We start from the raw sequence: 12,850 nt of genomic DNA, 5'->3' as shown, positions 1-12,850 counted from the left end.
ACAAAAGCAAAAATTAACAAATGGGATCTAATTAAACTAAAGAACTTCTGCACTGAAAAAGAAACTATTAAGAAATGGACAACCTACAGAATGGGAGAAAATATTTGCAAACTATGACTCTGACAAAGGTCTAATATCCAGTATTTATATAGGAACTTTAACAAAGTTTCAAGGAAAAAAATCCCAGTAAGAATTGGGCAAAGCACATAAACAGAGGGTTTTCCAAAGAAGACATACCTACAGCCAAGAAGCCTATGGAAAAAAAAAAAACTCAATATGACTGATTATTGGAAAAATGCAAACCAAAACCACCATAAGTTATTATCTTATACCAGTCAGAATGACCATTACTAAAAAGTCAGAAAATAACAGATGCTGGTGAGGTTGCAAAGAAAAAGGAATGCTTATATGTTGTATTTGACTGGAGCGTAGAAAGTTACCACAAGACAAAAGTATGCCAGATTGCAGGGTCATTTATTATGCCGGCGACCACAGAGGACTCACGTCTCTCTAACCTGTGGTGGCAAAATGAGGGTGCCACGATTTTTTATACCTGAAAAACCACCTTGGGAGTGGGGGTGAGGAGTGGGGATGGGGATGAAAAGGTTTCGGACATTCCAAGGGCTAGGAGATTCTGTGATTCACCTCCTGGGTGGAGACAAGGGCGGGGGTCTCCGGACATTCCAAGGTCTAGGGGACTTTTGTCATTCTGTTTGTTACTCAGTGGTTTACAGAAGTCAAGATATACATTTGTTTACACATCGTCTGAGTGGTGATAGAAGTCACAGATTTTAGCAGTTACTGATAAGAAAAGGTAAGCAGCTTTACATAGTTTTGAAGAACAAACTAGCAGTTCTATTTACAGAGGCCAAGGACAGTAGTTATTGTGAGGAGAATGGGGCAGCCATTTCAACTTATCTAAAAACAGTTTTGCATTTTATAAAATAGTTTTGCTCCAGTTCTGGCTCTAGGCCAGCACAATATCACATATATACTGTTGGTAGGAGTGTAAATTAGTTCAATCATGGTGGAAGGCAGTGTGGTGATTCCTCAAGGAGCTAAAAACAGAATTACAATTGGGCCCAGCAGTTCCATTGCTGGGTATATACCCAAAATAACATAAGTGGTTGTATAGTTGCATAATGGAGACACATAGGCACGTATGTTCATTGAAGCCCTATTCACAATATCAACAACATGGAATCAACCTTAATGTCCATCACAGGTGGACTAAATACAGAAATGGGGTACATATACACCATGGAACACTATGCAGCCATAAAAAAAGAATGTGGTCATGTCTTTTGCAGGAACATGGATGAAGCAGGAAGCCATTATCCTAAGAGAACTAAAGCAGGAATAGAAAAACAAATATTGTATATTCTCACTTATAAGTGGGAGCTAAATGATGAGAACACATAGACGCAAAAAAGGAAACAACAGACAATGGTGCCTGCTAGAGGGCAGAAACTGGGAGAAGGGAGAGGTTCCAGAAAAATAACTGATGGGCACGAGGCTTAATACCTGGGCGACACAATGATCTGTACAACAAACCCGCATAAAACGAGTTTACCTATATAACAAACCTATGTATGTACCTCTGAGCTTAAAAGTAAAAAAAGAAAAAAAAAAATTTCTTTTCTGTTTAAGTCAACATGTTTCTGTTTTGCAAACAAGTACCCTGATTTACACTAGGCACCCTCTTATATGCTTCATAATACATTCTGTACACAATCTCAATTAAAATCTCATGGTTTAAATTTATCATCCAGCCTGTACACTTAATGAAAAGAGGAGCTACTGTCACTCCTACTTCCTGTGATGTTACTAATAGTTAACACAGTTGTTGAGACAAACTCTTAATAATTTAATACTGAAAGATGTGAGGCGAAGGAGTAGGAAAATGAACAAATTTAGCTTGTGATAGGTAAAATGAAGAAAAAACAATCTAATGCCAGTTATCCCAATGGAAAATGCTGAGTTAAAATGTGTATTTTACTCCCATTGTAATGATAAAGGAGGGGCTGATGAGAGACTTGAAGGAGGATTTCTCATTTTAAAAGATTTTAGAAGTTTCAGAATGCTCACCAGCATACAAAAAAGCCTTGGAGTACAAATGCAAATTAAATGCCACTTAACCTTGCAAAAGGAATCTGAATGTCCTTTGTGAATTATGATGGCTTCTCAAAAATCTGCTATTCTAAGAGGACAAATTGCATCAGTAGCAGATGTCACAAGGGAACACTCAGTACAGCGTGAGCATACGCTGTTTGTGGTGCCTCAGAGGCAAGTTATTGTCACAAATATAAAAAGTAAACGTAACAATACATGGCCCATGGGATTTCTATTGATTTCAATTTAATTTTTCAAAATTTATAAAACCAATCTATATATAACACTAGAAAGAGGAGTTTGGCTGATGATCTTGTTCCCTGCACTTTTCAGAAGTTTAGCAATTCTTTAAAAACCGCTTTGAATAGGCCGACGCAATTGAACTATTTGCACTGACTCTGGGATAAAGGGAAATGACTTTCAATTTCTTTCAAATAATTTAACCTTCAAAGGAACAGCAACAAAAAAAGGTATAAAATAAGAAAACGACTGGGCTTTTACCAAAAACCAAGGGACTTACTACATTTCTAAAATAATTTATTCATTACAACTTCATCTATAATCCACGGATAAGGCTGAATTCCACACCCCCACACTCAGCTATGAAGGGACACCCTGCTTTTATAATGAGCCTAGTTTTTCTGGGGTTTTTACTGCAACATGCTCAGATCTCTTTACTCATTCTTTTTTCTTTCCCTTGTTTCTGATGTAAGAGTGGAGGAATGCGGGGGTGGGGGGCATATTCAGGAACTGATTACAAATTCCCTGTCTTTCCCTGCTTCCCCACCACTGTTTCTTCAAAGAATATCTTTTATTGATGCATATTTAGTCTTTATCCTCTCCTTTATCTTTTTATTTGTACAGGTGTCCTCTGATATACTTAACTCTGTTGTCATTTTACCATTATTTATTAGACCCTTTCTTTATATTACCTGGGCAAATTTCTTGAGTAAATTGTCTTCGTAAAATACATTCCTATAATGTTTAAGTTCCATTAATTTATGCCCTTATGAAAATCATGAGCCAGAAATCATTACCTCTGACTGTCTTTAATGGCTTACTAAATGCTTAATCTGAAGATCCTCTTTCATGATTTCTCTGCAGTATTTTTACATTTTTATCAGTCCATTTAAAAATTTTCCCTCCTAGAACAGCAACATTATGCATTTTTCTAAATCCTCTAGTATTGACTATTTTCTCTCTCTGTCTCCTTATTATATTTGTCCTTCTGCAGCATAAAATGAGATTCTCAGCAAGAGTCAGCCTTGACAGAGTCACACGGAAACATTTCCAGATTATACATAGTCTTAAATATTCTGAGATAACTGGCTTATGCTTCAGGTTTCCAGCATAAACAGATTAAAAAATCACTGCTAACATCAGTCAATATTGCTGATGGAAATATACTGTTTTCTGTTTTCATTAGATGATGTATGCAGTTTTTTTAAAAAATTGACAATTATTGTCGAGTTAAGGAAACATAAGACAAGCATATTGAAAATCTCAGTGTTCCGGAAATACGAATACGAAGCACTTTCGCTTTTCTCCAGTCACTTCCTTTAACTGTACTAAGCAGCATTTTCTTTCTACCCCTACTTGCAGATATTTTTCAATCTTGGGAAGATTCGATGATAACTCCTTATTACTTTTTGGTTATTAAAAGTACATCCAGGCCAGTTGTGGTGGCTCATGCCTGTTAATTCCAGCACTTTAGGAGGGCAAGGTGGGCAGATCACTTGAGCTCAGGAGTTTGAGACCAGCCTGGGCAACATGGTAAAAGCTTGTCCCTACAAAAAGTAAAAAATAAAAACTAGCCTGGCATGGTGGCACACACAAGTAGTCCCACCTACATGTGAGACCGAGGTGGAAGAATCACCTGGGCCCTGAAGTCAAGGTTGCAGTGAGCTGTGATCACACTATTGCTCTCCAGCCTGGATGATACAGCTAATATCACAATAAAGTGAGTCCACAAATTTTTTGGTTTCCCAGTGAATTCAAAAGTTATGTTTATACTATAGCATATTCAGTATACAATAGCATTATGTCTGAAAATCAATGTACATACCTTTATGTCAAATTTTTTATTGTGATAAAATGCTATTAATCATGTGATCCCTCAGTGAATCATAATCCTTTTGCTGGTAGAGGATTATGCTTAAAACTTGATGGCTATAGACCGATTAGGACGGTGGCTACTGCAGGTTGAAATGGCTGTTGCAGTAAGTTTATGACAATAAAGTTTGCCACGTTGATTGACTTTCCATTCACACACTATTTCTCTGTAGCATCAATGCTTTTTAGCATTTACCACACTAGAAATTCTGTCAAACAGCAATAATCCTCTCAATTCCTTCAGCTGCTTATCAAGTAAGTTTATGTAATATTGTGAATCATATGTTGTCATTTCAATGATGTGATGTTCACAGCATCCTCATCAGGGGTAGATTCCATTTCAAGAAACTACATTGCTTGTTCATCCATAAAAGCAACGCTTCATCTGATCAGGTTTTATCATGAGATTGCAGTAATTCAGTCACACCTTCAGGCTCCACTTCGAATTTTAGTTCTCTTGCTATTTACAATACATCTGCAGTTACTGGCTCGACTGAAGTCCATTACCTCTCAAAGTGATCCATGAGGGTTGGAAACAACTTCTTCCAAACTCCTGATAATGTTGATCTTTTGGTCTCCTCCCATGAATTACAAATGTCCTTAATAGTATCTAGAATGGCGATTCCTTTCCAGAAGGCTTGCAGTTTACTTTTCCCAGGTCCATCAGAGGAATCACTGTCTATTGCAGCTACGGCCTTACAAAATGTATTTCTTAAATAATAAGACTTGACAGTTGAAATTACTCCTTGATCCTTAGGCTAAAAATGAATGTGTGTTAGTTGGCGTAAAACAACATTAATCTCTGTGCACATCTACATCAGAGCTCTTAGGTGATTAGGTATGTCAGCAATCAGCAGTACTATTTTAAAAGGAAGCTTTTTTGTTTTTCTGAGCAGATCTCAAATTTGAGCTTAAAGTATTCAGTAAACTATAAACAAATGTACTGTTTTCAGGCTTTAGTTTTTTATCTGTAGATATCAGGTGGAGTAGATTTAGCATAATTCTTCAGGGCCCTTGGATGTTCAGAATGGTAACTGAGCATTAATTTAGTTAAAGTCACCAGGTTCATTATCTCCTACAAGAAAGTTAGCCTTCCCTTTGAAGCTTTGAAGCCAGGCATTGACTTCTCCTTTCTGGCTGTCAAAGTCCTAGATGGCATCTTCCTCCAACAGAAGGCTGTTCATCTACACAGAATTTCGGTTGTTTTGTGTAACCACCTTTATCAATGATCTCAGTTAGATCTTCTGGATAACTTGCAGAAGTTTATACATTAGCTCTGTCTGCTTCACCTTGCACTTTTACATTATGGAAGTGTCTTATCCCCTTAAACCTATGAACAAATGTCTGCTAGCTTCCAGCATTTTTCTTTTGTAGCTTCCTCACCTCTCTCAACCTTCAGAGAAGGCTAGGGGACTTGCTCCTGAAAAGGTTGTGGCTTCAGAAAATGTAGCTGACTTGATCCCTCCAGGGCACTGAAACTTCATTTTTATCAGCAGTAAGGCTGCTTCGTTTCCTTATATTTATGTGTTCACTGGAATAGAACTTTCAATTTCTTCCAAGAACTTTACCTTTACATTTACAATTTGGCTAACTAACACAAGGGGCTCAGCTTTTAGCCTGTCATGACCTTTGACATATCATCCACATTAGGCATAATCATTTCTAGCTTTTGATTTAAAATGAAGGATATAAAGCTTTTCTTTTCCCTTGAATACCTGGCATCTAGAATGGTGAATACTTAATAGCATCTAGACTGGATTATTAATTCACCTAATTTTAATATTTTTATATCTCAGGGAATAGGGAAACTCAAGACAAGGACAAGAGATTGGGAACAGCTGGTTGGTGAGCCGTCAGAACACAGAACACATTTTTAACTTCACTGTCTTATCCTTACATGGTATCAAGATATCAAGAACACAGAATGGAGAAAGTATAGCCTTTTTAATAAATGGTGGTGGGAAAACTGGATAACTGTGTACTGAAGAATAAAACTGGTTATTTTAGCTTGATATAGTCGCTTGCTTGGCTGTGTTTTGAGGTCTTACTCAAAAAGTCTTTGCCAAGACCAGTGTCCTGGAATGTCTCCCAGGTGTTGTTTTCTCTAGCAGTTTCATAGTTTCAGGTCTTAGATTTAAATTCTTAATCAATTTTTATTGGATTTTTGTGTATGGTGAGAGACAGGGATCTAGTTTTATTCTTCAGTACATAGTTATCCAGTTTTTGTATGTCCTTGGTATCTTTGTTGAAAATTAGTTACCTGTAAAAAATGTGAATTCATATCTGGGTTTTACTTTCTGTTCCATTGGTCTGTATGTCTCTTTTTTGTTATCATGGCTTGGTGGCAAAATATGACTGGGATTGCATTGGGTCTGTAAATTGCTTTTGGTAATACTGTCATTTGAACATTAATTCTTCTAACCCTTGAGCATCAGATATCTTGCCAAGGTTTTTGTGTTCCCGTCCATTTCTTTCATTAGAATTTTATAGTTTTTCTTGTATAGATGTTTCACTTACTTAGTTGGAAGGATTCACAGGTATTTATATTTTTGTAGCTAAAGGAATTGATTTCTTGGTTTCCTTTTCAGATCGTTTATTGTTGATATATGCAAATGTTACTGATTTTTGTGTGTTGATTTTGTACCCTGCAACGTTAGTAAACTCATTTGTCAATTCTAAAAAATTTGTGATAGAGCCTTTAAGTTTTTCTAGGTTAAAGACCATGTCATCTGTGAACAAGACTAATATGATGTCTTCCTTTCCAGTTTAGATTCCCGTTATTTCCTTCTCTTGCCTAGTTGGTCTAACCAGGACTTTCTGTGTCATGTGAAATAAAAATGGGGTAAGTGGGCATCCTGTCTTATTCCAGTCCTTGGAAGATGGGACTTCAATTTTTCCCTGCTCAGAATATTAGCTGTGGGTTTGTCATGTATGGCCCTTATTATTTTGAGATATGTTTCTTCTATAACCATTTTGGTTAGGGTTTTTTAATAAAACAATGTTAAATTATATCAACTATGTTTTGTCTATTGAAATAATGATATGACTTTTGTTCTTAATTCTGTTAATGTGGTATATCACATTTACAGATGGGTATATGTTGAACCATTCTTGTATTTCTGGACTAAATCTCTCTTAATCATGGTGAATTATCTTTTTAATATGTTGTTGAATTTGGTTTGCTAGTATTTTGGTGAGGAATTTGCATCTGTGTTCATCAGTGTTACTGACCTGTAGTTTTCCTTTTTGTTGTATCCTTGTCTGGTTTTGAGGTCATAGTAATGACCTCATAAAATGAGTTTGGAAGTATTCTCTTCTCTTTAACTTATTGTACAGTTGAGTAGGATTGGTATTAGTTCTTTAAATGTTGGGTTAAATTGGGCAGTGAAGCCATCAGGTCCTGAGCTTTACTTTTATAGGAAGCTTTTTTATTACCATTTAGATCTTGTTACCCATTATTGGTTTGTTTGTTTCTACTTATTTCTATTTCTTCTTGGTTCAATCTATGTAGGTTGAATGTTTCCAGGAACTTACTATTTCTTCTAGGTTTTCCAATTTGTTGTTATATAGTTATTCATAATAGTGTCTAAAAACTCTTTGTATTTATGAGGTCTCAGGTATGTATCCTTTCTGATTTTATCTACTTAGTTCTTTTCTATTTTTTCTTAGTTTAGCTAAAGTTTTGTCAATTTTATTTACTTTTTCAAAAAAAAAAAACCCAACATTTTGTTTCATTAAGCTTATTGATTTCATTTTCAATTTCACTTATTTCTGCTCAGGTATTTATTATTTTTCCTGCTAATTTTGGTTTTATTTTTTCTTGCATTTCTAGTTGTTTGAGGAACATTGTTTTTTTATTTGAAGTCTTTCTACTTTTTTGACATAGTTGTGTATTGCTATAAACTTCTTACTACTGTTTTTGCTGTAAACACATCGATTTTGGTATGTTGTATTTCATTTTTTTTCTATTTTAAGAAGTTTTCTTCTTAATTTCTTTACTCACCCTTTAGGCATTTGGGAACATGCCAATTTCCATATATTAGTTTATTTATCAAGGTTGATTTCTAGTTTTATCCCATTATGGTGAGGAAAGACAGTAGATATAATTTCCATTTTTTGAATTTGTTTAGTCTTATTTTATGGCCTGATATATGGCCTATTCTAGAAAATGTTCTATGTGGTGATGAAAATAATGTGTATTCTCCAGCAATTGGGTGAAATGTTCTGTAAATGTCAGCTAGGGCTATTAGATATATCATGTAGTTTAAATGCACCGTTTATTTTCTGCCTGAATGATTTGTCCATTATTGAGAGTGAAGTATTAAAATCCCCCAATATTACTGTATCATACTTTATCTCTCCCTTCACATCTATTGTTCTTTGCTTTAAATACCTGAAAGTTCTGACGTTGGATACATAAATATTTGTAATTATTATAACCTCATAATGAATTGACTCCTTTATCACCATTTTCTAATCTTATTTGTCTCTTTTTAGAATATTAGATTTGTAGTCTATTTTATTCAATATATGTATAGCTGCTCCTGCTCCTTTGTTGGTTTCCAGTAGCATGGGATATTTTTTTCATCCCTTCATTTTCAGTCTATGTGTGTTTTTAGAGCTGAATTGGCTTTCTTGAAGCTGGAATATAGTTGGGTCATGTTTCTTTATCCATTCAGCTACTTCATGCCTTTGAATTAGAGTATTCAGACCATTTATATTCAGTATTCTTATTGATAAATAAGGTCTCACTACTACCATTTTGTTTGCATTCTGGTTGAGTTGAGGTTTCTGCTCCTCTCTTTCTTCCTGTCTTCCTTTCTTCTTCTATTTCTTTGTGGTTAAGTGATTTTTCTCTGGTTATTTGTTTTCATTTATTGCTTTTTTGACTCTGTTACAGGTTTTTGCACTGTTGTTGCTATGAGGTTACAGAAAACTCTCATAGATATAATTTATTTTAAATAGATGAAAACTTATCTTAAATCACAAAGAATAAAGGCAAAAATACAAACACTTTAATGCTTTCTCCCTCACATTTTGGGTCATCTCTATTTAAACATTTTTATGTTATATATCTCTTAGCAGGTTGCTGTAGCTACTATGGTTTTTTACATATTTGTCTTTTAAACTTCTTACTAGAGTTATGAGTGGCAAGCATACCACAATTACAGCAATAGACTACTCTGGGTTTGTCTGTATACTTAAATTTACCATAATATTTTATACCTTGTAAAATTTTTTTTTTTGCATGTTAGGTTTTTCTTTTCTGTTCTTTCAGATTGAAGAACTGCCTTTAGTATTTCTTGTAATGGGTCTGGTGATGGTAAATTTTCTGTTTTTGATTGCCTTGGAAAAATTGTATTTCTCCTTCATATCTGAAGGATAGTTTTGCTGAATGCAATACTTTTGGATATCATTTTTTTCCTTGAGCATTTTGAAAATGTCATCCACTCCCTCCTGGCCTGTATGATTTCCACTGAGAAATCTGCTGCCAGATGAATTGGAACTCCTTTATATGTTATTTTTTTCCCCCTCTTGCTGCTTTTAGGATTCTCTCTTTGTCCTTGACCTTTGAGAGTCTGATTCTTCTGTGTCTTATGGTAGTCTTATTTGAGGTGAATCTATCTGGTACTCTCAGATCTTCCTGCACCTAGATAGTTATATCTATCTCAAGAGTTGGTAAATTTTCTTTTATTCTTTCCTTGAATAAGCTTTCTCCCACTTACTCTCGTTTGATTCCCTTTAGAACACTGATAACTCAGAGTTGATCTTTTGAGGTAATTTTCTATATCTCGTAGGCAGTCTTACTTTGTTTTCATTCTTTTCTTCTTTTCTCTCCTTTGAATTTGTATTTTCAAATAGCTTGCCTTAGAGGTCACTTCTTCCTCCGCATGGCCCATTCTCCAGTTGAGAGTCTCTAATGGGTTCTTCAGTTCAGCAAATGCATTTCTCATTTCTACGATTTCTGTTTGATTATTATTTCCATCTCTGTTAAATTTCTCTGATAAACTTTTGATTGCTTTTCTGTGTTATAGTGGAGATTACTGAGTTTCCTTAAAACTGCTCTTATAAATTTTTGTGGAGAGACCTCACAAATCACTATCTTATTAGGGTCAGTTGCTAAATTTTTGCTTCACTTTTTTGGGGTGATCAGGGTTCCCTTTTTGCTCTTGCTTCTTGTGGATATATGTCTATCTCTTTGCACTGAAGGATGAGTTATTTATTCTAGCTTTCTCTGTCCAGCTTGTTTTGTTTTTTATTGATATATTTGCTTAGCAAATCTTTACCACTATGTCATTGCCTCTTTTTTGGCTCTAGGTGGTACCTTAAGCCCAGGTTCACCTCATCTTTAATAAATGATCATAGTGTGCTGCCTGTCCTGAATGGCAGAGGTGCCGAGGGAATCATCCCAGCAGTGTGGGAAGCCTGTTTAGGGGTTCATGCCCAAGAGACCTGTCAAATATGCTGCTGAACAGCCACTCTGATTTGACATCTCATTTAGCTGAACTATAGAGCAGAGTTTCCAGAGCTGAGGATGGTATTCCCACCTTTCTCCTTTGCCTCTGCCCGTCTTTAAGCAGATTTCTCCCTTCAGATAGTCACAAGACTTCTCACAGGCTAAGGCAAGAAGAGGTCTCCTGCTAGGGAACCCAAGATGGTGCAATATCTGGCTGACCACTTCCATTTCACTTTTCGTTGAGTGTAGAAACTGGGAGTTGGGTAAGATTTTTCATGTGCTTATTGCTGAACAGAACTGGTGTAGGGTCACGATGGATTAGGGTCCAATTCTCAAGGCTCTATTCAGAGTTTTTTCACTTCTCTATGGCCCCAGGATCTGTCTCATCCTCATATTTGAGTCCTGGGTTGTTGCTGCTGCGAATGCCAGTGCTGTATATTTGTTTTTGGCTTTCTGTATTAGAGAATGAATCCAACTTGCTTCTACACCATTTTAAAACTAAAATTTCTCAGTGTCTTCTTATAATGGAAGCTTTGGTCAAAAAGAAAATGCTGTACTTCCAATAAATTAATTATTAATTTCATAGTGTTTAACATAAAATACATTCTAATTTGATAATTACTTAAAATAATCATACTAAATATATGTGCTTTATCCAGCATCACTAGTCTCAGATACTTCTTTATTATTGGCAATATAATAATCCCATTCATTTCTTTCATCTTCACACATTATATTTTAGAAACCATTAGTAGGCAAAAGAGCACCTTGGAAAGAGCACTATTTTTTAATCAAGGACCTGGTACCATGTGACTTGCTGTGTGACTCTGGGAATACAATATTTAATAGCTCTGAGTGTTTTTCTTCCTTCACAAAGTAGGAAATATAATTAATGCACTTTTCAGCATTGTTTAAGCCTCCAACATAGGAATGTTAAAATGTTTCTATGTTTTAAATAACATGCAAATATACACTTAATTTCATTATTAACATAGCTTTAAAACCTAAGGTATTTGCAGAATTCTTTAACACAAAATGTTAGAATATTAGAAAGAGATGATTGACCGTGATATTTAAATGTAATAACTCAATCTAATAGAATCAATTTTCACAATGCCAAAAGAAAATATGTGCAAAATCATTTAACAGAGTATATTAGACATCAATTTCTGTATACATATAACATTTGCCACAAACCTAACAGCTTAAAGGCACAAACTTATGTTCTTATAGTTTCTGTGAGTCAGAATTTTGGGTCGCTCTCTGAATGTCTTATCTGGGTGGTTCTGAATACGGATTCTCGCAAAATTTCATTTGAGATATTGGCAGTGGCTGCAGTAACTTGAAGGTTTGATTGGCACTTGAGGATTTGATTCCAGCGTGGCTCACTCATATGGCTGTTTGTACTTCACCTCAGCTCGTTGCCATTTGGTCCCCACAGGACCTCTTGAGTGCCCTCACAACATGGATACTGCCTTTCCCCAATGCCAGTGGTCTAAAAGAAAGAGTCAGCATGATGCTGCAATGCCTTTTATGACCTGTTCTCAAAAAACACACTGTCATTTCTTCCATATTATGTTTGTCAAAGGCAGGTCACAAAATTCTGCCCACATGTAAGGGAAGGATAATTATGCTCCACATCCTGAAAGGAGCAGTACCAAAACCACTGTGCACATATTTTATAAACTCTTCAAAGTTCAGTCCAAACTAAACAATTAAACAATAAATTACATTTCATTGAGATCTATAGAAATATATGTATTTGGTTATGATGAAGTTCTTACTAATAGTACTATACAAATGATCATTAATTTCATGTATTCTGAATGGAAGCGGTATTATTTCCAAAACTGTGGAAACTGATCTAGAGAGGAGTGAAAAATATTTATTCTTCATATTCATAAAGCACAGATATGTATATCAGTATGTAAGCAAATGTTGTATGTATCTGTGATATGAAAATTTCATGGAGTGATAAGGAAATTAATGTGTAATAGAGCTCCTTATAGAGTGAAAGAGAGAAAGAAACGTTCCCTTTTAGGGGTCAGCAGTAGTGCATGGCAGATATACACCACATTTTCTTTACGCACTCACAGATCCATGGGTATTTGGGCTGGTTCATATTTTTGTAATTGTGCTGCTATAAACATGCTTGTGCAAGGTTTTTTT

Source organism: Cebus imitator, unplaced genomic scaffold (genome assembly GCF_001604975.1).
Source record: "Cebus imitator isolate Cc_AM_T3 unplaced genomic scaffold, Cebus_imitator-1.0 Scaffold542, whole genome shotgun sequence".
Classification (NCBI taxonomy): domain Eukaryota; kingdom Metazoa; phylum Chordata; class Mammalia; order Primates; family Cebidae; genus Cebus; species Cebus imitator.
The sequence above is the reverse complement of the archived record's forward strand: the minus strand, read 5'-3'. Positions refer to the sequence as shown.